General features: G+C 40.3%; 1 protein-coding gene across 1 annotated transcript in view; it reads left to right on the top strand.

The window, feature by feature from the left end:
- Positions 1 to 24757, top strand: part of SAMD12 (sterile alpha motif domain containing 12) — a 375957-nt gene that overhangs the window by 37983 nt on the left and 313217 nt on the right. The window lies entirely within an intron of this gene.

Raw genomic sequence — 24757 nt, 5'->3', positions numbered from 1 at the left:
TTAGTAAGGACCACCTCTTCTAAAGGTTTTCTGGAATGGAACTGGCACTTGATGGATTCTTGTGCGAAATCAGTGAAGATGCTTGTGTCAAGGGCACAGTTGAAGATGTTCATATTAGTTTGCCCCTTGGAAATTGAAGAAACCAATCTCCATGTGGTATTCAGTTTTTCTCTTGTGCATTCTCTGCAGAGGAATTTCCTTTCAAATGTTTGCATGAATGAATATGTGCGTGCCTTGGAAAGCAAACGTTACGGCCAGGCAAAATAACCTTTAAGTAGAAGGTCAGTCTGCTGCCCTTTAGGAACCAACTCCTTCCCCACCCCAGACGTCTTCCAAAATCAAATGCGAATGTCTCTGCTTTATCCACAGTCGTGAATAACTACTATTGTTACTTCCCTTCTTTAGCATAGATCATTAAAACAGAGGATCTTAAGTGCATGCCTATGTGTATTGTAGAGTTGGGAAATGATTAGCAAAGATATTATAGATATTTTTGGACTAGACATTTTAGTGGAAAGAAATTGCATCTCTTAGGAAATTGGTCAATGGTTGAAGTTTGGTTTGTGAAGAGAGTTGGAAATAAAGTGAGTCCTCTTATATTTAAACCTCATCAGTCTCTGATGCTGCACAGGCATCTTGAAAGAGCAAGGGGAAAAATGTGTGAAGGATCTTCTTTAACTAGGAAGCTAAATAGCTTGAGTTGAATCTTTTTAAAAGGATGCTTAAAATATTAAAAAGTAGAGTGGAGGAAAAGAAAATTGTTGATGCTTGTCTGATTTTTATTCAACTTTAAACATTTCCAGATGATCTTTTGTTGGAAAACAGACCAGTAATATAAAATTTTATTTAAATCTGATACAATTTAATTAGTTCTGAATTATTTGGAATATGTGATATTGTAATAATTTTTTAATTTCACATTGTTAGCATTTGCTTTTGCTTCTAGATCACTTTATATTTGCTTTGCTAAAAACATACTTTACTGAGAATGAAGTAGTGTGTAATGACCCTCTCCTCAGGCATAGTCCATATATTGGAGACCAGATTCATTTGAATTATCCAGATCATCTACAGTGAAAGGGGGTGAAGGAATTCTGGGTATTCTCACCTTGACATTGTATTTAGAGGTGAACAGACCAGAAGCTTTAGTAGGGCTTAGACGAAGTATTTATTCTTTTTCTTCATGGAGGACCTGACGACCATGGTGGTTGCTGGGCAGACAGAATAATAAGTAAGTACCATAGTGTCATCACTGCAAACATTTAGTGTTACATACACGGAACCTTCTGTGCCACAGTGTCAACATGTTTCGTGTGTGTACAAACCCACTTAAATGGTTTTTGTTGCCTTTAGAGGGTTATTGGAGTTGCAAGTTTTCTTTTTTCTTGGGTAAATGGGTATTGGGTAGCTTGACCTACTATAAATTAAAAAAAAAATCTCTGTCTAAAAATGTATGCATTTAAAGGCACTCGGTAATGTAAATTGGTACAGCTTTTCTGGAGGGTGGTCTGATAGTAGTTATCAAAATTTTAAATGTGTATAACTTCTAAGCCAATAATTTCCTCTCTAGTAGCTTGTCCTAAGAAATAATCATCCAGATGTGCAAAAATGCCCGCAGGACAATAATCACTCTGCCGTGGTTTATAACATGAAAATTTTGGGAACAGCCCAACTGTGCATTCCTAGGATGCTGGCTGAAGGTACTATGTATGTGCATGCGAGGGAATAGAATCCTCCTCTTCTAAGGGTAGAGGGGACCTGTGGATTCACCTTAGGCTGTTCAGACTGCTATGACAAAACACCATAGACTGGGTGGCTTACAAACAATAGAAATTTATTTCTCACAGTTCTAGAGGCTGGGAAGGTCAAGGTCAAGGTGTCACCAGATTTATTGTCCAATGAGGCCCCACCTCCTGTTCATAGATGGCCATCGTGTCTCTGTGTTACATGGTGGAGAGGGACAAGGGTGCTCTCTGGAGCCTAATCCCATTTATGAGGATTCATCGTCATGACCTAAGCACGTAAGAGAGGCCCCACCTGCTAATACCGTCACAATGGGGGTCATAGGAATTTTAGCAGAACACAAACATTAAATCTACTGCAATATTTATGTGGGAACATGAGTGTGATGATATTCTAAAGTGAGGAGGGGAGGACAGAGTGTGTATAGCATGTCCCTGTTTATGTAAAAAAAATTATTTTTCTAAATAAAGACGTCACTGAGTCTAGAAGAGTTTATTCCACAGTATGAACAGTGGTTTATATCTGGAGTTGAGATTATGGGGAAAATGTTCTCTTCACTTCTGTTTTGAAGTTTTGTTTTGTTTTGTAAAGATGTGCATGCTTTTAAGTGTACTGACTTGAAGTCCCTTTTCAGCTTGCTCTATTAACTTGAGTAATTCAACTGTGACTTTCCTATTTGAGTCAATATTGTGCCTTTTACGGTGCTGTATTTCCTCCCACAGCTCCCAATTCTTCCTTGTAAGCTATTTGCCAAGAAAGTAAGTTTTGGGGGGGACTTTTTGCCTACATGTGCCTTAAGTTGTGGAGACCATTTGGTGAGGTCCTTTTGTGTTTGTCCCTCATTGAACTTTCTGAGATGTAGCACCTCTGACCAGTGTTACATTACAGTTCAGTTTGACCTTCTATCCTTTTACTACTGATTATGCAAATCAAGTAATCAGTGGTCCTCCCTCCATCCCCCCATTCTATATGCACTTTCTTGTTTGCAGGCTTCCCATCATGCCTGTGGGCTTTGCCACTTTGAGTCCAGCCACATTGGGTTTTGACACCAATCCCTCCCCAACGTCGCCTGTTCCAGACCCCCAGCAGGCATAGTGAACTTCGTGCCACCTCATTGCTGTGGACTTCTGACCCCTAAAAATTTCTCTTGTGATTTCAGAATCACAATTTAAAGATGTATTTTCTAGTGCCTTTAAGTTCTAGAACCTGAGGAACGGGGGATTGTAGCATGAGCTTAAATACCACGTTGACTCTGGAATTTGTATTACTTTCATAATCTAAAAATACATATATCTTTCTCTCTATCTATTCTTGAAAAAGTTATCTTTTTTGCTTCTCTTAGAATGTGATTTTGGAGTCCTTGACTCTAATCCTCAAAAGACTAGGACTCTAGTTCCAGAAAGAGGTTGTCTGTGCCAGCAGATGCATGTAGCTCCTACCAAACCAGAAACCAATGGAGAACCAAGCTCACGTTTAATTAAGCTTTATAATTGGGCAACATTGAGTCTAGTTGGGAAAAAATAATGGAGCCAAAAATGTTGGATCTGCAGAAGATATTTACCAATGTAAATTCTAAATGCTTATGTGCACTTGGGACTTGAGAGAGTAAACATGCTGTGCCAGGGCTGCAGTTACAAGTTCAAGACGGGAACAAAAGGAAGAAAAGCCATGTTAACTGTTCATTTTATTTTAAGTTGGAACAGGGCAAGAGATAGGAAGTATAACATTTTTATCTCCTAGGGAGGTGCAGAAATCGTAAAGGTACACATACAGGGAAATGTATGTGAGCCACGGCAGTCTTTTTAACACAGAGAAGGCACAGCCTCTGTTCCCCACCAATTTATTTTTATTCTTAATCATTCTAGTCATGGAGGCCCAAGGCCAACTCCTAGTCCTACAGACCAGGTGTATGTACATGCAGCAGTTCCAAGGAAGCAGTCCTATGAGAGACAGGTCCTTCCTGGAAAGGCCCCAGCTTGAGGTTTTTTCCACAAGCAGTGGAGACCAGGCAGCCAGAGGGAAGGTGCATCAGTAGAGTAGAACTTGACCTGTGCTGTGAAATATGGGTAAAGCTCAAATATGCAGCAGTTAATAATGGAAGCAATGAAGTCTCAGTAGCTTGAGCCAAGGTTTGGCAGCAGACCTCCTCGGGTGTGCTCAGCAGCAGTCTCCTTAGAGTCAAGATTCATGTTTTGGAAACAGGTTAGAACAATATGTTGGAGCCAAGTTTATGGGATGTGAGTGTGGAATGAGGAGTGTGAATTTGTTTTCTACCTGCGCTGCTCTGAATGGTAGCCACTAGGCATATATGACTATTTAAGTTTATTAAAACTGAATACAGTAGATCTACTTCCTTGGTCATACCAGCCAAATTTCAGATGGACGGTTGGCATACGTGTCTAGGGACGACTGTTATGCATAGCACTGACATAGAACATTGCAGAAATTTCTGTCAGCCCGCACTGCTCTCATCTGTAGAAAGCTATTGATGGGGCACTTGGGTCGCTCAGTCAGTTAAGCGTCTGACTCTTGGTTTCAGCTCAAGTCATGATCTCATGGTTCATGAGATTGAACCCCGTGTCACACTTCATGCTGACAGCATGGAGCCTGCTTGGGATTCTCTTCCTCTGTCTCTGCTCCTTCCCGGCTCATGTTCAGGGCGTGTGCGCCCTCGCGCCCAATAAATTTTTAAAAACTATGGAGGTTCTCTTAGGAGTAAGATGAAAAAATAGTATTAACATCCTCTTTGACTCTTGTCCTTGGTTGTTGGAGGTCATGTGCATCAGTCATGAGAAAGGTCAAAATAGGAGTCTGTTTTGAGAATAATGTTCCCAAATGCTCTGATGGTTGGGATTTCCATTTCCATGACAACTCTGGCTGTGACAAAAGTCAGCATATCAGCAGGCAGTATCCTGGCTGCTCCCTGTTGGAATTCTGGGATGTGTCCTCACCAGTGGCCTAAACACAGCATTGGGAAATGAGAAACATTTGCCTTCTAGGCTTGATTTTGTAGGTGCTCATAAGGAAACTCCCTTTCTGTGTTGTTTTGCCTATAAAATAAAGGTTTCTATAGTCCACATTTTTTTTTTTTGCCAACAATGCTAATTTGCTAGAGCCTGTAAAAGGGTGCAGAATGATAATCAAGAGTCTTGGTGGCTTTTTGAAGGTGGCATTTTGAGTGTCCCTCATATATGTGTGACTGCCTTGTATTTTTTTAAAATAAAATACGCATCCCTATTTAGCAGCTAAGAAAACAAAGCATTCATATGAGTTGCCAAAACTTAGTTTCTGGCTAACAACTAGAGAAAGATGGCATTCAAATGTAAGTCAAATGACTCCAAACCCAGGGTTTTTTATTCCCTTGACATTAAATGTACAAATGACTTATTTATTGGAAAAGAAAATATAATCTGTTATATGGAGAATCTAGCCAGCTAGGCAGAAAATGAGGTTAAAAAACACTGCACGTGATCTGTATGCCTCAGAGAAACACAGAAAATCTTGATCTCTGCTTTATATAAGGCGGAAAGCAATGCCAGCATCTAAACCAGTGAATAATTGCCTGCATTTGGCTTTGGGATGCATTATGTGAATCTTTGGCAGCAGATAGCCTTTTCTCATTAGGCTAATATTAGATTTAGTTTGTATTTCTTTGGCACCGAGTTAAAGGAGCTGGCCTGGAATGTGGTGCTGGAGGCAGGAGGAGGAGAGAGCCTGGTGCTTTGGATAAGCCACAGGCGGATAAATGAGAGTTGACTAGAGGCAGCTGGTGGATGTTTGTTAACTATGAGCAAGAAGCATTCATCTGGGTTTAAAACAGAAAACTAAAAGAATTTTGACTTGGGTTAAAAGGTGAAGGGTGGATTGTACTTAGCCTTGATCCAATTACTTTGCTCAGCTGTCTCGGAGAAGGTCTGTGGCAATTTGGGGATAGAATGATCTAATTCTTGGCTCTCTGTATTTCTTGGCTTGGGGAGGAAGCATGTCTCCAAAGGAAGCTGCCAATCCGATATAATATCACCAATGATATGAAAGGACATAATGCCTGGGAAATGTAATGAGCACACACTTTAAGAATTGTCAGAAGGGTCAGAATGAGAGACAAGCCAGAATGACTTCATGCTATGGGAGTTCCAGGGTCCCACACATATATAGTGGGCACTTGGAAAGCTCTCAGGAAAAACTATTGCAAGTCCATATTTGAAGAGGTAAGCATTTATTACTGAAGTGTTGAGCTCTGAAAGGTGTAAGAAGTAGGGTCTATTTGCACCATAGATTCATGGTATGATCAACAAAGAAGGGACCTTAGGGAGTATCTGACCATCTACTTTATAGTAAAGGAACTGAGACTCTGGGCTTCTCCAAGATTTTGAGGCCAGTAGTGGCCCAGTCTAGTCTCAAATATAGTTCTAATACATGGCCAGTGCTTTCCATTCTGTGGTGCTGACACATTTATATGTCTCCAACAAGTTCTTGGAGACATTGGTTAATGGTTCTTTTCTGGTATATTAAGACTATGATGTGTGCCATTCGAAGGTACAGAATGAAAGGTGCTGTTCAGGGAAGTGGAGCCTGTAACAGCAGGTGGGTCAGAACCAAGTTAGTTTCATGGACCATTTTGACACAGCAGAGATGGGCCTCTAAGGGGGAGGGTGTTTGAGTTCTAATGGATGCTTGTCTGATGGCTCTCTGCTCCAATGCTTTTCTTTTCCAGTCTGAAACTCTGAAGTTTCCCACCATGGAAGCAGTGAAAAGAGTCCTTAACAGTAAGAACTGAGATATTTAAGGATAATATGCAACTACCTGAAGGCAAATGTACATCTTGTGCCTGATGAGAAAGAGACAAACATAGGTGGGACTTAGGACCACGGTGAGCGTCCTAGTTGCGATCAAGACTCCTAATCCTCAATGAGTGAAGCTGGAAAAGCTTAGAAGTATCTAAGGGCCTTGGTTAACCCAGCTGAGTAAACTCAAGCACGTAAAGCAGAGCCACACGTTCAAGTATGAGAAAGGAGTAAGATGAACATTAGAGGGCAGTGGAAGAAAGCAGGGTTTGGCCTTTGCCTACAACCAACGCTAAGGGCTGTTGCTAGTCCCTAGGGAGGGGCATCGTAGTGTAACAAGTACACACACATCTTCTGGGGCGGCTGGGTGGCTCAGTCAGTTAAGTGTCTGACTTCAGCTCAGGTCATGATCTCACAGCTCCTGAGTTCCAGCCCTGCCTCGGGCTCTGTGCTGGCAGCTCAGAGCCTGGAGCCTGTTTCAGATTGTATCACCCACTCTCTGTGCCCCTTCCCCCTCTCTCAAAAATAAACATTAAAAATTAAAAAAAAAACACACATCTCTCTGAGCACATACAGTTTCTCTCTCTGTCTCTCCCTCCCCCCCTACATACACATGCTAAAATAACTTCTTTATAAAATGCATGTTTAGTAAGATTTTTAAGTGAATCTTTGCTTTCCTTGGTATCCTACATTGTAGTTGCTGTTGAGCTATGAAAACTTGAACTCAGGTGACCATTTAGAATGGGGTTTGCGAACTTATAAAGGGGCAGATTGTAAATGGGGGGGTGCTATCCCCATGTGACTTGGAGGAAGTGGATGCATTTCACTGAGATTAGTTAAATGGTGGACTGATTGAGTTGCATGTCCCCATGTCCTCACTGCTCAGCTGTGTCTCTGCCTCTGAGCGACACTCGGCAGCTCAGCTTCTGATGCTGCACACCCAATATGACGGAGACCTGTGGGGAGAGGGGTGGGAGGAAGAAGGGGGACTTCAAATTATTGCAAAAGAACACTTTTTCTCTTCTCTATATTATACAAATGAGCACAGTGTACGTTCTATTTGGACATAAGTTGCTAAAAGTTTATAGTTGGAAAGGAAAAAAATGTAATAAGAAATTATTTAAAACTACTGATATTTACTCATACATTGAGAAAGATTTTGTAATTATTGAATTGGAAAAAGTATTCTACCATGTTAAAGAAACAAAATGCAAATGGCATAAATACTTTTGTGGTACAGAGATAGAGTATTCACTAGTATATCCTGCTCATTCATCTGCCCCTCCTACCTGTTCCGAAAGCCATGCATGTTCTGTGTCCACTGCCCTCACAGGTCCGCATCACCATTCCCCCCCCCCTCTCTCCTCCCCCCCCCCGTCGACCACCTCAGGGGCCCCTTAACTGGCTTGCGCCTCACTCTTGTCCTCCTGCAATCCTTCTTCATACAGCAGTATTGAATCTGAGGACGCCATTCACCTGCAGGGGATCCTTAATGGTTTTCCATAGCACTTAATCTAGATTTTTACTTCCCATGATTGATAAGACCTTAAGACCTTTGCGCCTTGCTTGCATTCTCAACTTTGCCACACAGTAGGCTCTCTTCTTGTTGCCTGAGCTCCAGACAGACTTCTCTTTCTGTTTCTTGACTATACCAGTGTCATTCTATCTTGAGAGCATTGGTACTTGAAAGCATCCCTCCTGCCTGTTTTCCCCTGTGATCATTGCACGGCTGATTCCTTGTCATTTAGGTCCTGCTCGAAACCCAAATGTGCCTCTCTAGAGAAACCTGAGCACCCTAACTAAATTAGTGCCCCAGTCACATTCTGACATCACTGTCCTTCATAGAACCTCCTGTCTGAAATCCTCCTGATTATTTTCTGTGTCTCCAGTAAAATTGAAATGCCTTGAGAGCAGTGATCTTGTGTGTCTCACTCCCTGCTGTAACATCAGTACCTGCGACAGTGTCTAGCACGTAATGAAGAATGCATGTTTGATAAATGAATGAATCAGATGATGTGAGACAGAAGTCTCTTGCCTCTGAGTCTTCCTGTCTTTTGCCTCATAGTTATTTCGTTATCTTTAGCCTCTCCACAAGTGAACAGAAAGATAAATCTTGCTGCGGCTATAGTGGTTGACCATGTAAGGGGAATATTTCTCTAAATGGTGAGTGCAAATGGGACCTCATCTGCCGGGTGAGCGAGGAATACTTCCATAGCCAATCAACTGTTCTTCATCCTCAGAAAGTCTAGATTAAACCAGAGCAAATAGCTGTTTAGTAATCTCTTCTGCCTCAAGGGTTGGCCAGTTTAGATGGCAGGGTTCTTTCACCCCTACCTATAACTCTGTCAGCCTTTTCAGCACAAGCATCCCTTGACTCTCCTGATTCTTCCCCATTTTCTTGAAGTCAAAACTTGAAGGAAATGGAAAGCAACAGCTTCTCCTTAAATGATTAAGAACTTCTGACTTAAATTGAAAGTCAGACCACTAGGTACCAATCAATACCTAAAACATTATTTTCAGTTCTTAATGAATTAGAAATGGCTTTCAAATGTTGCTTGTGAAAGATAACCTAGGCATATACTATCATAGTCTGCTTGGGTTGCTATAACAAAATACACCTAGTCTAAACTAGGTGGCGTAAACAGTAGGTCTGTACCTCTCAGAGTTCTGGAGGCTGGGAAGTCCCAAGATCAAGGTGCCAGCCAATTGATTTCTGGTGAGAGTCCTCTACCTGGCTTGCATATACACAGCCTTAGGGCTGTGCTCTCACTTGATCAGGAGAGACTGAGCCCTAGTCTTTCTTCCTCTTCTTAAAGGGACATTAATCCTATGTGGTTCCACCCTCATTATCTCCTCCAAAACTCTCTCTCAAAGCCAGATCACCAAATGCCATCACACTGAGGTTGGGACTTCAAGATAGATATTGGAGAGGGCACACAAACATCTGGTCCATTACATATACTAAACATGCATTTTGGCCAAAGCCAAATGGCTGAGTATTAAATCCTTATTTGGCTAAAGTTGAATATCACCATCATTGAAGGGATATCTGGCTAGCATACAAGAATAAACCTGAAATATTCATAAGAATGCCCATTTATTACAACTTAATTAAAATTGTTCCAAGCAGATTTTGTTTAAAATTGGCATTGTGGTAAGTGGTAATAATTTCTCAGAGCTGTCAGCTCCTGTGGTTTTTATATTGCACATTTATGATACCGAAAATGTGCTCTCTTGCAGCCGAGGTCAGTAATGGAGCAACCTATGATTTTGTCAAGCTCTGTCACCACAGGGTCATGCTAATGGTGATATTCCGCCCCCCCCCCATTACGTTTCCTCCTTCTCCAACAGTAACTACTAAAATAAAGGCCTCTACTCTTGGGCTTGCCATCTTGGTTGAAGGTTATGAGGCAACTTCTTTGAAACAAACCCATAAACTAAAGCTCTGGATCGTACTTGAAAAAGATGCTTCTTAAAAATTCTCAAAATGAAGCCTAATTTTGTTGCTATCCCTTGTGGTTTTCTTTTTTTAAGCAATGTTTTCACGATGTTCATTGTAAAGCAGGATTCTCAACTCTGCAGCCAGAATGGCCTTGTTAATGTGCAAGTCCGATCATGTTATTTATCCACTCCCCGTGTTCCTCAAAAGCCAATGTCCTTTAGATGTCCTATCAGGCCCTGCATGATCTGTGCCCTGGCATGTCACTCCTGTCATCTGCTTTCACACTAGCAGCAGCTTGGGCTCTTCCTACATTAAACCAGGCGTCTTCCCACCTCAAAGCCTTTGTACTGGCTGTTCCCTCTGCCTGAAATTCTTTTTTCTCAGGATGCACAAGCCGTGCTCCTTCACCTCCATTAATTCTTGGCTGATTAACCTTCTCCATGAGGTTTACATGGGCTCTTTTCCCCAATGCCCCTGGTCCCCTCCCCAGCCCCAGTACTTGCTACAACTGTATATCAATTCCTTATTTATTATGAGCATCATTCTCTTACATCAGCATCCACCGCAGTGTAAACTCTGAGGGCAGGGACCTATTTTATTCGGTAATCCCTATGACTCCTAACCATGCCTGGTAGGTCATTAAGGGGTGCAGCCATTTTTTGTTTACATGACTTTTATAATAAGATACAGTCATTATTTGGCTGATAAACTTTTAATCTTGTATGAAGCAAACCAGGAGAATCTTAACTCTGACATGCCTAGTTTTTTTGGAAAGGGAATTTTCATATAGGAACAATGAACCTAAAGAACACCCCTGTTTGTGTTACTGGTGATGCCATGGTGATCAGGTATGTAAATAAGTTTATGATCAAATGATCACTAATTGCACACAAGTTTGGGGTTGCCAAAAACATTTGACATGACATTTGGCTTCTTGGCCTGTCAAAAACCAAGGTCGAAGCCAAATCCTAATGGATTTTTGACCAAATGCCACAACCAAAGCTGGACCTTAGCACCTCCTCATCCTTAATATATTTAAGCAGTTTAGACCCTAATTGGTCACATGTCTACCTCCCACACTGTGCAGTCTATTTTGGGGGGGAAATTTGATACTAGCCTTTTCACATGTTGTAGTAAATAGAAAGGGTTAGCCCTACGAAATCTTGGATAATAGTACCACTTGCAGCCAGTACAGGCCAGAACTACAACAAAACAGGAGAGAAGACATCAAAACTTGGATTTGTTATCACACAGATATTCTTATACAGAATGTGACTTCATTGTTTTGATTTGTCTTCAAATTACATCATAAAACTCCCAAGCTCTGGGGCCTCAGTCTGATGGCTTTCCTACTGCTAACTAGCTGTATTACCTGGGCCTCATTTCTTGACCTCCTTCTGCTTCAGTGTCTTCATCTGCCCAGTGGGGATAATCCTCGTGTTTACCTCACAGTGTGGTTGTTAGAATCACTGCAGTTCACATATATGGTGCTTAAAACAGCTCCTGGCATATTGTAATCATGATGTAAGTTTGCTACTATTGTTATTCTTAATATCATATCCTCAAAATATTTTGGCCAGATGGATTAGAGAATACACTTTTTTTTTTTTTTTTTTTTTTTTTAGCAGTGGGTTTCAAATTAGGTGCCTATAGCCAGATTGGGTTTATCAACAAGTTCTGTTTGCCCACACAAACTTAAAGTTCAATGATTCAACAGTGGAAAAACCCAGAAATTCTTTATTTAAAAGCTCCAGATTTCCTACTTCTCAAACTTAAAAACCCTGGAAATGATAAGCCTAAATTTATACCAGCTGCAGCTGTCAACAGTTGCCCCTTTTAGTTCGGTTCTGTCCGTGCCTGGCCCTCTTCACTCATCGTGTTTCCAGCCAGGCTTCTCTAGGCAGTTTAGTTTGTGACCCTCGGTAAACAGGACCCTGACATAGTATAAAAGTCATAGTTAACCTCTTCTTCTGTGAAAATGGCTCTTCTACCCTTAAAAAAAAAAAAGTACATGTCATTCTATATTCAAAGTATCTATTGGACTCCCTCTCTGGTGATACTATATTGAGGAAGACAGAAGTAGAAACTGGATCTCAAACACGTACTGTGATGCAAATTCTAATATATATTTGGAAGGAAACCAACTGAGGTCTGAGAAACTGTTAAAAATGGTAAAAATAGCAGCCATGCCCAAAGAAGCAAGAATACTTCTTGGGAATAGGAATACTTTATGGAACTGGGTCAGGTTGTGCAAAGACCCTCAAGTACAGAAGATTATATCTCTTCCTACTTAGGAGAGAAGACCAGTGTGGCTGGCTTGCAAATGGCTCGAGAGGATACTGGAGCGATTGTGTGGTTTTGTCTGAATTTTGTACTTAGTGCAATGGAAATCATCAGAAGGTTATAGATAGGTAGGGACTTATGAAGAGAAGACTCTATCTGCTCTTCAGAGAGTTGACTAGAAGCAAGCAAGAGTAGAAATGAATAGACTGGAAAGTGAGCGTTGGAGTTTATGGCATTGACAGATGGTGGAGTGTGGGTCCAGAGTGGAGTCAATAGAAATGGAGAGAGGTAGGCAAATTTAAGTTCATTTTGAAGATAGAATTGGTGAGACATGATTCGGTAGAATCCATGAAGCAAAGGGAAGAATCAAGAATGACTCCTGCGTTTCTGATTGGAGTAGCTAACTGGACATTGGTAGTATTTAGTAAGGGAGGAAAAATTGGCAAAGGAAGGTATTAAAGGGGGAAGCTTTGGGGGGAAATCAGAAGTTTTACTTTGACCATGTTAATTTTATAATTTCTCAGTTATATCCAAGAGAAGATAGCAGGTTATTAAACTTGGGAATCTAGGTTTACGAGGGAGGTCTCAGCTACAGAAAGACCAGAGGTTGTGTCTGTCACATTGTGTGTGCATGAGTGAGAGAAAGTGTAGAAATTGAGTTTCCCCATTGGTCTCTATCACTAGGAGGAGGTATCTCTTTGGCTTCTCTGTTTTCCGTGCTGCTTTCATTCTTGTTATCCTTGGCCTCTTGTCATTATCATTGCACTTTGAGCCTCAGGGCTAGACTGTTGAGTTCAGAGAGTAATGGTAGCAACATAAAAGGACTTTGTAGAAAAAGCTCCTCCTACTTTTTTCTGTCCAGCCTAATTTTGACCTCTCTCAATCACAGCCATACTTGCCTACTGTTAATGGTTTTAAACTTCTAGTGAAGAGGCTAGTGCATATTGGTCAGCATTCAGAAAAGGAGAGGACAAGGGTTACTGGGGATGAGGAGCTGATGCATTGTTTAGGTGTCACGGCTTACTAGCTTAGCATAGGATATGAGGGTACCTGCTTTCCCAGTGCTGTCATGGGAGATGACCCATGTGTGTGTTCACCAGTATCTGCTTCTTTCCTCCTATGCTTATGGAAGTCTGCACTTCCCAGTTCCTTAAACTGACTAATTCTAGATATTGGCCTCTGAGAGAAAGCAGCCTGTACAAAACCCTGTACAAACTTCCAGCTCCCTCTTTTCTTTTAGGGGAGTATGGTGTGGCTCCACGTTCAGATGGCAGAGCACAAAGTCAAAAGAACTTTGATCTCTGTTACCCCATGGAAAACAGTTGCTCAGGAGCTAACTTGTAACCGACTTTCTGTAGAAGAAATAAACAAACTTGTGTCCTGAGACATTGAGGGATGCTTCTTACTGCAGCAGAAGCCTGACCTAACCAGATCAATCTGGACGGCATCTGGAAACAATGCAGTAATGCTTGCTCAAAACATAAGCTACTTGAAGGCAGGCATCTTGCTGAACCTGGGGCCAAATTCAGCCCACCCCAGCAACAAAGATGGGTGTGCTGAACAATTTCTTAGAAGTCAGTATTGATCATAACTGTTTTTTTAACAGATGGAGTCTATCAGTGTTCTTTTTTTTTAATGTTTTATTTATTTTTGAGAGAGAGAGAGAGAGAGAGAGAGAGAGAGAGACAGTGTGAGCAGGGGACGGTCAGAGAGAGAGGGAGACACAGAATCCAAAGGCAGGCACCAGGCTCTGAGCTAGCTGTCAGCACAGAGCCTGACGCGGGATGCGAATCCACGAACTTCGAACTTCGAGATCATGCCCTGAGCCAAAGCCGGAGGCTCAACCCACTGAGCAACCCAGGTGCCCCAATCAGTGTTCTTTTTATTCTCAACTACTGAATTAAATTGAAATCTCTATTTGAAAATTCTAAAGCTCTTCTCCTGGGTCCCAGTGATTGCTACCCGTGTAGAGACATTCTGAGGCATGTGTATCCCTACTGTCCCATTATGTGTTTACATGTAATTGACAGCAATTAGCCACCATTTCCTTCTCATATTGATGCTGTGATTTCCTTTCATGTGGTTCTTGCTTTCTTCTAGCATGTGTCATAAATTGCTCAGGACTTGTAACTGCTCTGAATTGTTGGGCTTAAAAGTTAGAGGTGAATATTTTTTCCAGTGCCCTGTGGGGGAGGGGCAGGAGTTAATCTGCTTAAGCAATTCTTTTGTTTTGGAAAAGCTGACCTATTTTTCCCTCCTGAATGCAAATCTGGGCTGCATCTTTCCCTGTTTACACATTGACTTTCTGAGGCCCAAGTGCTTCTCCTTGAATGACCCCTTTCTCTCTCAGGCTTACATAGCTAATATTTATTGGCAACATCTGGGGTTTAAGCGCAAGGAAGTTATTTACAGCAGTGCTTATTAGTGCACTTCTGTGAGTCATGGGAGTGTCTAGCCAGCTCCGCCATTTTGTCGAGGATGGCCCCCAGCGGAGCCTGGAGATTTGTAGCTATTTTTCAGGAAGCAGAAGGCTTTTGTACCTTGATGAAAAGTTAGAGGATATAGGGGAAAGCAATGGTTAAAATTAGAATCGACATTAGGAATTTTGTAATCCCACCCTCTCATTTGAGAAACCTGATGGGCAAAGAAGTGAAATGCCTTCTAGCTGCCTGTAAGCAGTAAGTCCGAGATGCAAGCAGGAGTCTGTTTTTTTTGTTCTCATCATGGCTTTTCTTTCTTGGGACTTTATGCAATATTTATCCAGGATGTTTACAGAAAAGAAAGTTTCTCAGATCATAAGCAATTGCTTCATCATAGATCATCATTCAAAGAAGAAAATTCTAGTTGAGTTTGGATTTTTTTTTTTTTTAAATCCCGGGCATGTTAAGTGTGTCTCCTCCTTCCTTTTAGAGTTGTTCTTCCTAGGCATCACCCAGTGAGGAGAGCAAGCCTTTGTCTTGGGCTTTGTGCTCTGGGCATAGATGGTGATGCCTCCTGCCGACCTGCTGATGGAGGGGAAGGACTCCATCTCCAGCTACTGCTAAGTGACTCCCAAGCTCGTGCGTATTTTCCAGTCAGTCTTTTAGAACATGTGTACTAATTGACATATACCAAAGCATATAAAATATAGACGTCTAACTAATGGTGAAAAAAAAAATAACACTAGTGAACCCGCCATCACACTTAGAAAGGTCTGCTTACTTTTCATCTTCTCCTGTGTTCCCTGGAAATGGCTGGCTTTGTTACCTCAATCTGTTGGGTTTTTCCCCTTTTTTTGTCTTTCTATATAATGTTATGGACTAAACATGTACATGTATCCTCTGTTTTTAAGTTGGCCACGAATCACAACAGTCTCTTATTTTTTAACTGGATTCCTCAGAGTGATTTTTCAGGATCAGTGCTTTTCTAGTTGGTCTCACCATTGGCCTTTTTGGTGTAGTGTCTGCAGGTCACAGCCAGATCCTCATCTGCAGGCCTCGCTTCTCCCCAGGCCCTGAGTTTCAACTGCCTCCTGGACAGTTCCACTTGGACTTGCAGTTACGTCAGAGGGCAGTGTCAAAGTGAACAAAAGAAATCTGTCCCCTTGGACCACCAACCTAATATGGGAAAATCATTTTAATCCTAAGCAAACATCTCAGAGGAATAATTTGTGTATCTTCCCTATATTTATTGCATTATCCATACTTTAAGTTCTTGTGATTTGATCTCTGGCTGTGTTGCTGAAACTGTAGTCTCCCAAGTTCTCAGTGAGTTGGGTTTTTCCACCTTCATGCCCCTTGCCTCTATGCACATCCTTAGCACTTTTTTTTTTAATGTTTATTCATTTTCAAGAGAGAGAACACAAGCAGGGGAAGGGCAGAGAGAGAGAGAGAGAGGGAGACACAGAATCTGAAACAGGTTCCAGGCTCTGAGCTGTCAGCACAGAGCTTGACCCGGGGCTTGAACTCAGGAATGGTGAGATCATGACCTGAGCCGAAGTCTGATGCTTAACCTGACTGAGCCACGCAGGTGCCCCGGTCCTTCACACTTCTCCTCAGTGTTTTACATTGTTGGTCAATTCCTGTTTGTTTTTGGGAATGCACTTCTCTCTTGGTCTATGAAATGCAGCTAAAGCCTATATTTTTGCCTTTTTCTCACTTTTCCATCTTTTTTTTTTTTAATGTTCATTTATTTATTTTTGAGAGAGGGCGTGGGAGAGAGAATCCGAAGCAGGCTCCATGCCACTAGCATAGACCCTGACGCGGGGCTCAAAACCCATGAACTGTGAGATCATGACCTTAGATGAAGTTGGATGCTTAAAGTTAGATGCTTAACCTACCAAGTCATCCAGATGCCCTGTTAACCTCCTTTTTTGAATGGCTTCTTTTGTTTTTCTTTAACCTCCAAATGCAGGATTTGGAAGTCTGTCATAATCCTTTTCTGATTGGTCTTATCATTCCTCTCCTGGGTGGTGTCTCTGCAGATGACCACCAAATCCTCACCTTCAGGCCTGATTCCTCTCTGGAGGCCATCTTCATTTTCAACTGCTGATGGACAGCTCCGCTTAGACCTCTTACTTAGGCCTCTTGTACAACCTCACAAGGAACATAAGAGGGAAGACTGAATCCTTCCTCTAGGAACATAGAGTCCTTTGACACAAAAATCAGGAGGAAAATCCTAATGTATACTATATTAGATGGCAGTCCAGCCCATTACTCGCAGATTTTGTAATTTTTAAGGATGATAAATATATATGTATATATTTATTTATTTATTTAGAAATGCTGTACACTGATGTTATTGGATTAACATGACTTCTCTAAAGCATTTCCTTTCATACTGACTTATCAGTATCAATTTCTATATTTGTAGACTGAGGAGGAATTAGTACCATTATAGCTTTCTGAACAAAATTTATCGGCTAGTCCTGTGAACCATAAACTTTAATACACTAACTTCTTTGACTTCGAGTCAGGTTGAGACTTGCATTTGAGCATTTTGGCTTCTTTTACTGAAGAAGACACTTTTAGGACAACGATTATATCCCCTAAGTTAAAGTTTGGGATATTTATGAATAGTTTTAATTCCTATTTTCAAATTAACCCTATGGAGGAACAATACAGATATAACCTAAAGTATAGACTGGTGTTTTTCTTGAAAATTTATTCTTATCACATGAATAAGTAAAAGGATTCTCTTGCTATGCATTATCCAAAGTTTAAGTTTTTAAATATTGGGCCCAAAATCTCTTTATTTCATTAAATGTGTTCTTATAGTTTCACTTTTACTATAATTGCTGCTTTTGTTTGTGTTCCTAGACTAGTTGCAGGTTTTATGGGTCTGAGCCTTAGTTTTTGATAATTTTGCTACAAAATTTCAAATACGAAAATTAGTAGGGGAAAAAAATCATTAAAACTACAAATCTGAAAGGCTGGCAAATACAACAACCATCACAATGTCCCAAAAAATCCATTTTTATTAACTGATTGACCTACCTCTGTAATACTTTTTTCTCTTTATATTTTGACTGCTTGCTGACAGATTGCCTTTCCTAAATCATTGACTTTATAATATTTTCCATAACAGATTAAAAGGATAATTCCATCTTTTTTTTGTAGTATATTTGAGCAAGATTTCTTGGTGGTATTGAAATTGGGGTTTATATCATGTGACCTCTCATACAGATGTACTTTCTGGTTATAGTAGTGCTATGGATTTGAGCCCTAAAACAAGAATTATGATAAATTCTATTTCCTGTGATTCCTAGAAACACAATTTATTTTTTATAATTGTAGTTGCCATATTGTCTATTCCATCGTTGCCGTTGACTGGGTGTTTATGAGAACTAGCTTCTGAGCTTTCAGGGTTCCATATCTTAATATGAGCAGAATTTTCCAAAGAGTGGCTTCCCGCTTCATTACATCCCGCTTGCATTCCTCGCTGTGCAGGAACTTCAGTTCCAAATGCTGCGGTCTCATAACTGCACCCACGCAAGTGGGAGTGGGCAAAATATATTCTTGGAAGTCATTTCTACGTAGAGACACCTACTAATAACTATACATGGAAGTAAATTAACCATAGAGAACCTTGTAGACTATATAAATACATCTTGCTAAACCCAAACAAAATGTGATTCTACTTAAACTTCTCCATAGCTGGATCCCCAAAATGTCTGTGGATACTCCAATACTACCAACATGAGAAAGGTGTGCCAGAGAGTCAGGGTGGAAAGAGACTGTTATTACCTTAAGTCACTGTGGGTGAGCAACCTTCTCTTAGTAAATCTCATATTTTAATAAACGATATGATTATCTGATTGAGGCAGTAGAGCCCTTTCCTGGCCCTAAGAAAATGAGAGTCTGGAAGCTTCCCCACTTTAAGTCAGACTGCATTTGCCCCTATTTAGTCTTAAATGTATATGATGATTCCTAAAAAGCATTAGCTTTCTGAATCCTAACTACTTTATCTCTGTTTATGAGGTGGTGCTTTTTGAGATTTAATCTTTAAATTTGTATTTTAAAATAAAAATGTGGAGTAGAGAGGACCATCTCCCTCAATTTAAAATTGAATTTAAAAAAATTCACCAGATTTACTATACAGAGATTTACTTAATTTTAAGGGGCATGGTTTTGTGTAATCATTCAGTAAGGATGATGCTCGAGATTGGCTATGGGTGTTACCTACAGGGGCTTAGAGGAGAGAAGGTTTTTAATCACAGAGAACACTTGTTTAGCAGTTGTCACGTGCCGTGAGCTGCTCCAAGTGCATTTTATATGTCATCATTTGTAGTTCTGGCAGAATTGTACATTAGGTAAACTGAACCCCCTCCCATTAAAAATCTCAGGAAATCCTAGATATTCTATAACAAATCTTAATGAATGCATGCTGGAACTTGTAAGGATGTAAAGGAAGTCTTGCTAAAAATGGGACTAAATGCCAGGAGGTGGGAATACAGGAGAGCACTATGTTACCTTTGTAGACCGTTGTCTGAGGTTGGAAGTGAGACTGTTGGAAAAGCCACCCCTGCACAAAATAAGAACTCTCAAAAGGGAGTATTCTATATTCTTTGGAAGTGAGTGGTCTAAAGAATTTTCCCATTAGTACAGGAAAGCAAAAGGAAATTTATCTGTCTTAATTTGAGTTCTGGTTAGGGGGAAAAGGTCTTCCTAGAAGAACTTGAGTTCATGTACTTGATTTCTTGTGAATTCAGGATTTATAATTCCCATGTCCCATGAGCCAAAGGCTAGGAAATTAATTCCCAAATTAGTTTTCATGCTAGTAATAGCCCTGGGACAAGTCCCAGAACAAAAATTTACCCTGAAAGGAGTCTTTTTGAGATATTAGGAAATCAATAAATAGCTCTCCTTTCTTCTTCTCCTAAATTGGGACCCGACTGAATTATTGTCAGGCAGCTCATAGTTAGAATTTCATCTCTATTCCTGATGAAGCTGGCTGGGCAAGGTGCAGTATGAGCTTGCACAGACTTTACCATCCGACCTAATCAGTGTCTTCATTGAGCTCTTCACAGGTACAGGTCACCCACATGGGACAGACCAAAGATTGGTCTCCAAAAGACTGTATATAGTCCAGCAGCTATCCATGTCACTCTATGATGATAGAAAGAACAATTCACTAGTAAGATATAATAATTCTAAAGTTTCATGCATTTTATAGAATAGCCTCAAAATGTATTAAAAAACTTACATGAGGAAATTGACGAATTCACAACCATAGAAGAAAGCTTTGACTTCTATTTATTCATAATTGATACCCTAAGTTAGACCAGTGTTAGAAACGATGTAGAAGGTACAGTGACACAATAAGCTTGATCTTATGACAATAATCTCAATAATCTTGAGACAAAGTTAGAATGTTGTACCAAAAATTAAGGAGTTCCAGTTCTGTTGGTACATACAAGCCAATAAGCTACAGGTGGCAAGTTAAAGGCACATGTGCTACCTATAACCTGGAGATTGTCTTATACCCTTGCATAGAGAAAGTCTTGGATATCCGAAAGAAGGCCTTTATAAAAATGTTATAGGATTATTTATAATACCAAAAAAAAATCTGAATATCTGTGAGAAGATGACCCAGGTAAGTTAATTCTGTTGTGTTCATACAAGGAATACTAAATATTGTTTAAAATGATTGGACTAGAGTTACATAACCCAAAATTAGGAGGTCTCATAAAGGTGACAACCAAATTGTAGAATAATCTATGCAGTATAGGGAGATTTATATAAATAGAAGAAGATGCTGGATTTTATAAACAACAATATTAGGATACTTTTTCCTGTTCATTTTCTTAAGTTTTTATTTACATTCCAGTTAATTAACATAGAGTACAGCATTAATTTCAGGTGTACAGTGTAGTAATTCACTTCACACCAGAATTGAGATATTAGGATCTTATTTTCAGTGGTGGGGTAGACTTGGAGCAAGTAAGGGGAACACATTTTACCACAGTGCCTTAACTCTGTTTGAAATTTTGTTTCTAAAAGCTCTGGAGTAAAATTAAACATAATTTCAAGATTTTACAAATCTAAGTGAAACCACAAAGACCTCAATAGATCAACTATGTGAAAAAGCCTGTATACCACTGGGTCTCAGATTGTTTGTCAAGACATTCTGTAATTTTGCTCACAATGTGTCCTTGGACTACAGTGCCCTTTCCTACCTCCTGCAGCGTGCTCCTGCTATATAACATCATTTTCCATGAAAGCTGCTCTCATCTACCCTATTTCCAATCAACATTAACCTTCCTAAGTGTTCCCTCCACATTTTGCTATTTCTTTATTGTGTCCCCTTATAGTCATCATGGTTGCTTATCACTATGATGTGTTTCTGTCACTAGATTGTGAATTTCCTGAGGACAAACTTGCAGTCTTTATCATCCCTAGCTATCAGCATCTTCATATTTACTAGGTTCTGGAAAAAAAACACTAGCCAGCTTTATTGACAGTTTCAATTCAATGATTGTTGTACACCAAAAATTATTCTTTGCTGATATAGCCAAAGAGACGCACACATACTTGTCTCTCATCAGTTGGCAAAGGTAGGTCATAGCGATGGCCAAATACTGTGACACATGGATGGTGTTTACTAGGGAGCCTTAGTCATTTCTGCCACATGAGTCTTGAAGAAAATCACATAGCATCTAAAACTCTTTAACCTCACCATGACCTTTTCAGTAATTCTAGAAGATCATGCTTGGGGGCATGGGAGTGACATTTTCAGCTACAGAATGTAAAGGAACAAATGTTGCATCTTTGAGAATATAAAAAATAATACTGTAGTTAGAATGGCTTTCCATTTACTTTTTTTAATGTTTATTTTTGAGAGAAAGAGTGCACATGCACATGTTCTCAAGTGGGGGAGGAGCAGAGAGAGAGAGAGGAAGACACAGAATCTGAAACAGGGTCCAGGCTCTGAGCTGTTAGCAGAGTCCAACACTGGGCTCGAATTCACAAACTGAGATAATGACCTGAGCTGAAATTGAACACTTAACCAACTGAGCCACCCAGGCACCCCAGAATTATTTTCCATTTACATGTTTAACCTTTCTTTATAAAGTGATTGGTAGATAGATTTTGCCCCACTCCCCATATTAAAGATGAGAATACAGATGAGCGCAACAGCAGGGACTCCAAATCTAGATTCTTACACCTTTTGCTCAGTGCTCTGTCCATAATTCTTTTACCCTGACATTTTCTAGTTCCCCGTTCTCAGGGCATCATTTCTTTTTTTTCTTCTAAACCGTGTAGAAGTAACTAATGACTAGGGCATTCATTGGAAGTCACCAAATGTCAGGGATTGGTGATTGTGCCCCCAAATCATTTAAAAATACCCTTGCTACATAGTTGACACAATGCTCAAAGATCCCATCATACCCTTTACCCAATTTCATGTTGCAGAGAGAAAGCAGCCTCATTGGTTGTGATTAGGCTACATGCAGTTAATTGACTGACATTTTCCTATGGTTTGTTTCTGTTCAGGAAAAGTAATGATAAACACATGGCAGAGCCTGGAGCTGGTCCGGACTTCATCAGCACTCTGTTACTTAGTGGAAATGGGGAGATGCACAATGTGCTGGTTTACAGAGTAGTAGAGACCTCTTATTTAAACTTTATAATATTAATATTTTTGAATACTGATTTGGTTGTCAACACGGGCTGTGGAATTCATTCTGTTGTTTGATTCATTAACAAAAGGCTTTATATCTAGCATCCCTTTGATCGTGCAGAGAAAGACGAGTTTGTTATATGTATATCAGTAACGCAAAGTGATAGGCTGGAGGAAATCTGGGTGGCTTCACTGAGGGCGAGGAAATGAAGAGGCGGAATTCTGTTTGGGGGAAATTTTAGTATATTCCTTCTGGCACCCACTCAAACTGTGAAAGTTGGGTAAGAATATCTTAGTTCTATCAATGATTTAAACAAAACGAAGAGTGGAAACCACGTGTAAAGATAAACATCAGGAAAGGAATTCTTCAGTGTGTACCCGGAGAAAGTTGTAATGGAAACGAATGTAGGATTATTTATGTGTGGAGCTACTGTGTTGCTTATTTTGCTTTATTCTCACATTTGCTGTGTTAACAAACAACAGATGAACCATCAGCTCTTTCGTAGTTGTTGAATTTCTGGTTATTTGTCTCCCAAATTCCTGATCGGTCATCTTAAGGTATGCACTCTTCTCTGCAAATGCACAGACATGGAAAAATACAGTGTACTACCCGGAGTTATCAGGAGAAACAGAGCCAGAAGGAAATATAGATAGAGATCTAACTGTGTGTGTCTTGGCTATGTGTTGAGAAACTGGTTAAGGAAGTAGCTCATGTGATTGTGGGGGCTGGCAAGTTTGAAATCCACAGGGCAAGTGGCAGGCTGGAAACATAGTCAGGGTTTATATATTGAAGTTTTGAGGTAGAATTTTTTTTGGGGGCGGGGGAAGCCTCAGTCTTTGTTCCTATGACCTTTAACTGATTGGATGAGGCCCACCTGCTTTGTGGAGGGTGTTTTATTAGCGTTCTCCAAAGAAACAGAACCAATAAGGGGGTGTGGGTAAGATTATGAAGGCTTAGCAGTCTCAAAAGATCTGCAGTCAGCAACAAACTGGAGACCCAAGAGAGCTGATGGTTTAGTCCCAGTCCCAAACCCAGCAGGCTCAGCACCCAGGAGGAGCCAGTATTTTACTTGGAGGCCACAGGCAGCTCAAAGCAGTCAAGTGGAAAAGGCTCCCTTTTACTCATGAGGAAGTCAGCTTTTTTCTTTGGTCTCTTCAGGTCTTCAGCTGTTTGCCCACATTGGGGAGGGCAGTCTACTTTACTCAGTCTATGGATTCAAAAGCTATCCTCATCGAGAACACCCTCACAGAAACACCTAGAATATAGTTGACCAAATCTCTGGGCACCCATGGCCCAGTCAAGTTGACACATAAAATTAACCATCATGGAAGATAATCTACTTAAAGTCAACTGATTGAATGTTTAAAAAAAAAAAAATACTGTCATAGATTGCTGTCGCCTGATCAACACATACAATTAATCATCACATATGGTGTACTTAAAATTTTTTCCCATTATAAAAGTACTGTGACCATATTATAGGTTATTAGGAAGGAGAAAAAGTAATATATCCATACCCCACCAGAACTTTGTATTTTCTTGGTCTTTTTTGGTAATTGGGTACATTTTTATAGTACCTTGAAAATATTTGCAATACTTTTCTAGATGCTTGAAAGCTTTTATCTCTTATATTTGTTTCAGTCATCAGTGTAAAAACACTGAAATGGGAGCTGGGGCTCAGGATGCCTGTCTAGTCTCTACCATACTTACTTCCATCGGTTGAGAAAGAAATAGAATTCTCCTAAGCCTTGGTTTCCTTATCTGTTCATTAACAGTTTGGGCTTGGCAATCTCTAATAACCTTTATACCTTCAATATATTATGAATCCACAATTTCTTAAAGCGGGGTGCATGTGCCACTGTTCCCGTGTGCTGGAGGATTGGGGGTACTCTGTAGATGAGAATGCTTATTCAGTAATCTGTGTTTAGTGTATTTGAACAAAAACTACTTAGCACACAAAATCATAGCTTCTTCATTATTATTCCTCAGAGCAGGGTGAAAACTCAGTAGCAAAGGGACTCATTTTAAAGAAAAATATTAAGAAAATGCATGTTTTAGACCAATATGGAAAAACCTTAGAAGTGAGTTTGGACTCTATATTGTATTAATCTCTGAGTCTATCTTGTGCTTTATGTGCTTTCATGCTGCTTTTCAAGAGACCCATGAAGACCACAGTTCTCTTAGCAGAAAGTGGTATAAATGTTCATTTAGTGTCTTGCTCTACCTGTCTTGAGTATAACAATGTGCCAAGTCCTGGCCAGGGGCAAGCATCCTTGGGTAAATGCCATGTGGTTGTATTTGGCCCTTAGTACCTTACAGTTTCAAGGGGCATCAGAAGTATCGATTACTTGAAATTCACATCTGCAGTAATAGAAGCATATAGTAGGGACCATCTTGGGGGTG

This window comes from Suricata suricatta, chromosome 15 (assembly GCF_006229205.1).
Source record: "Suricata suricatta isolate VVHF042 chromosome 15, meerkat_22Aug2017_6uvM2_HiC, whole genome shotgun sequence".
Lineage (NCBI taxonomy): Eukaryota > Metazoa > Chordata > Mammalia > Carnivora > Herpestidae > Suricata > Suricata suricatta.
Note: the sequence above shows the minus strand (reverse complement) of the source record. Positions and strands in the feature narration are given on the sequence as shown.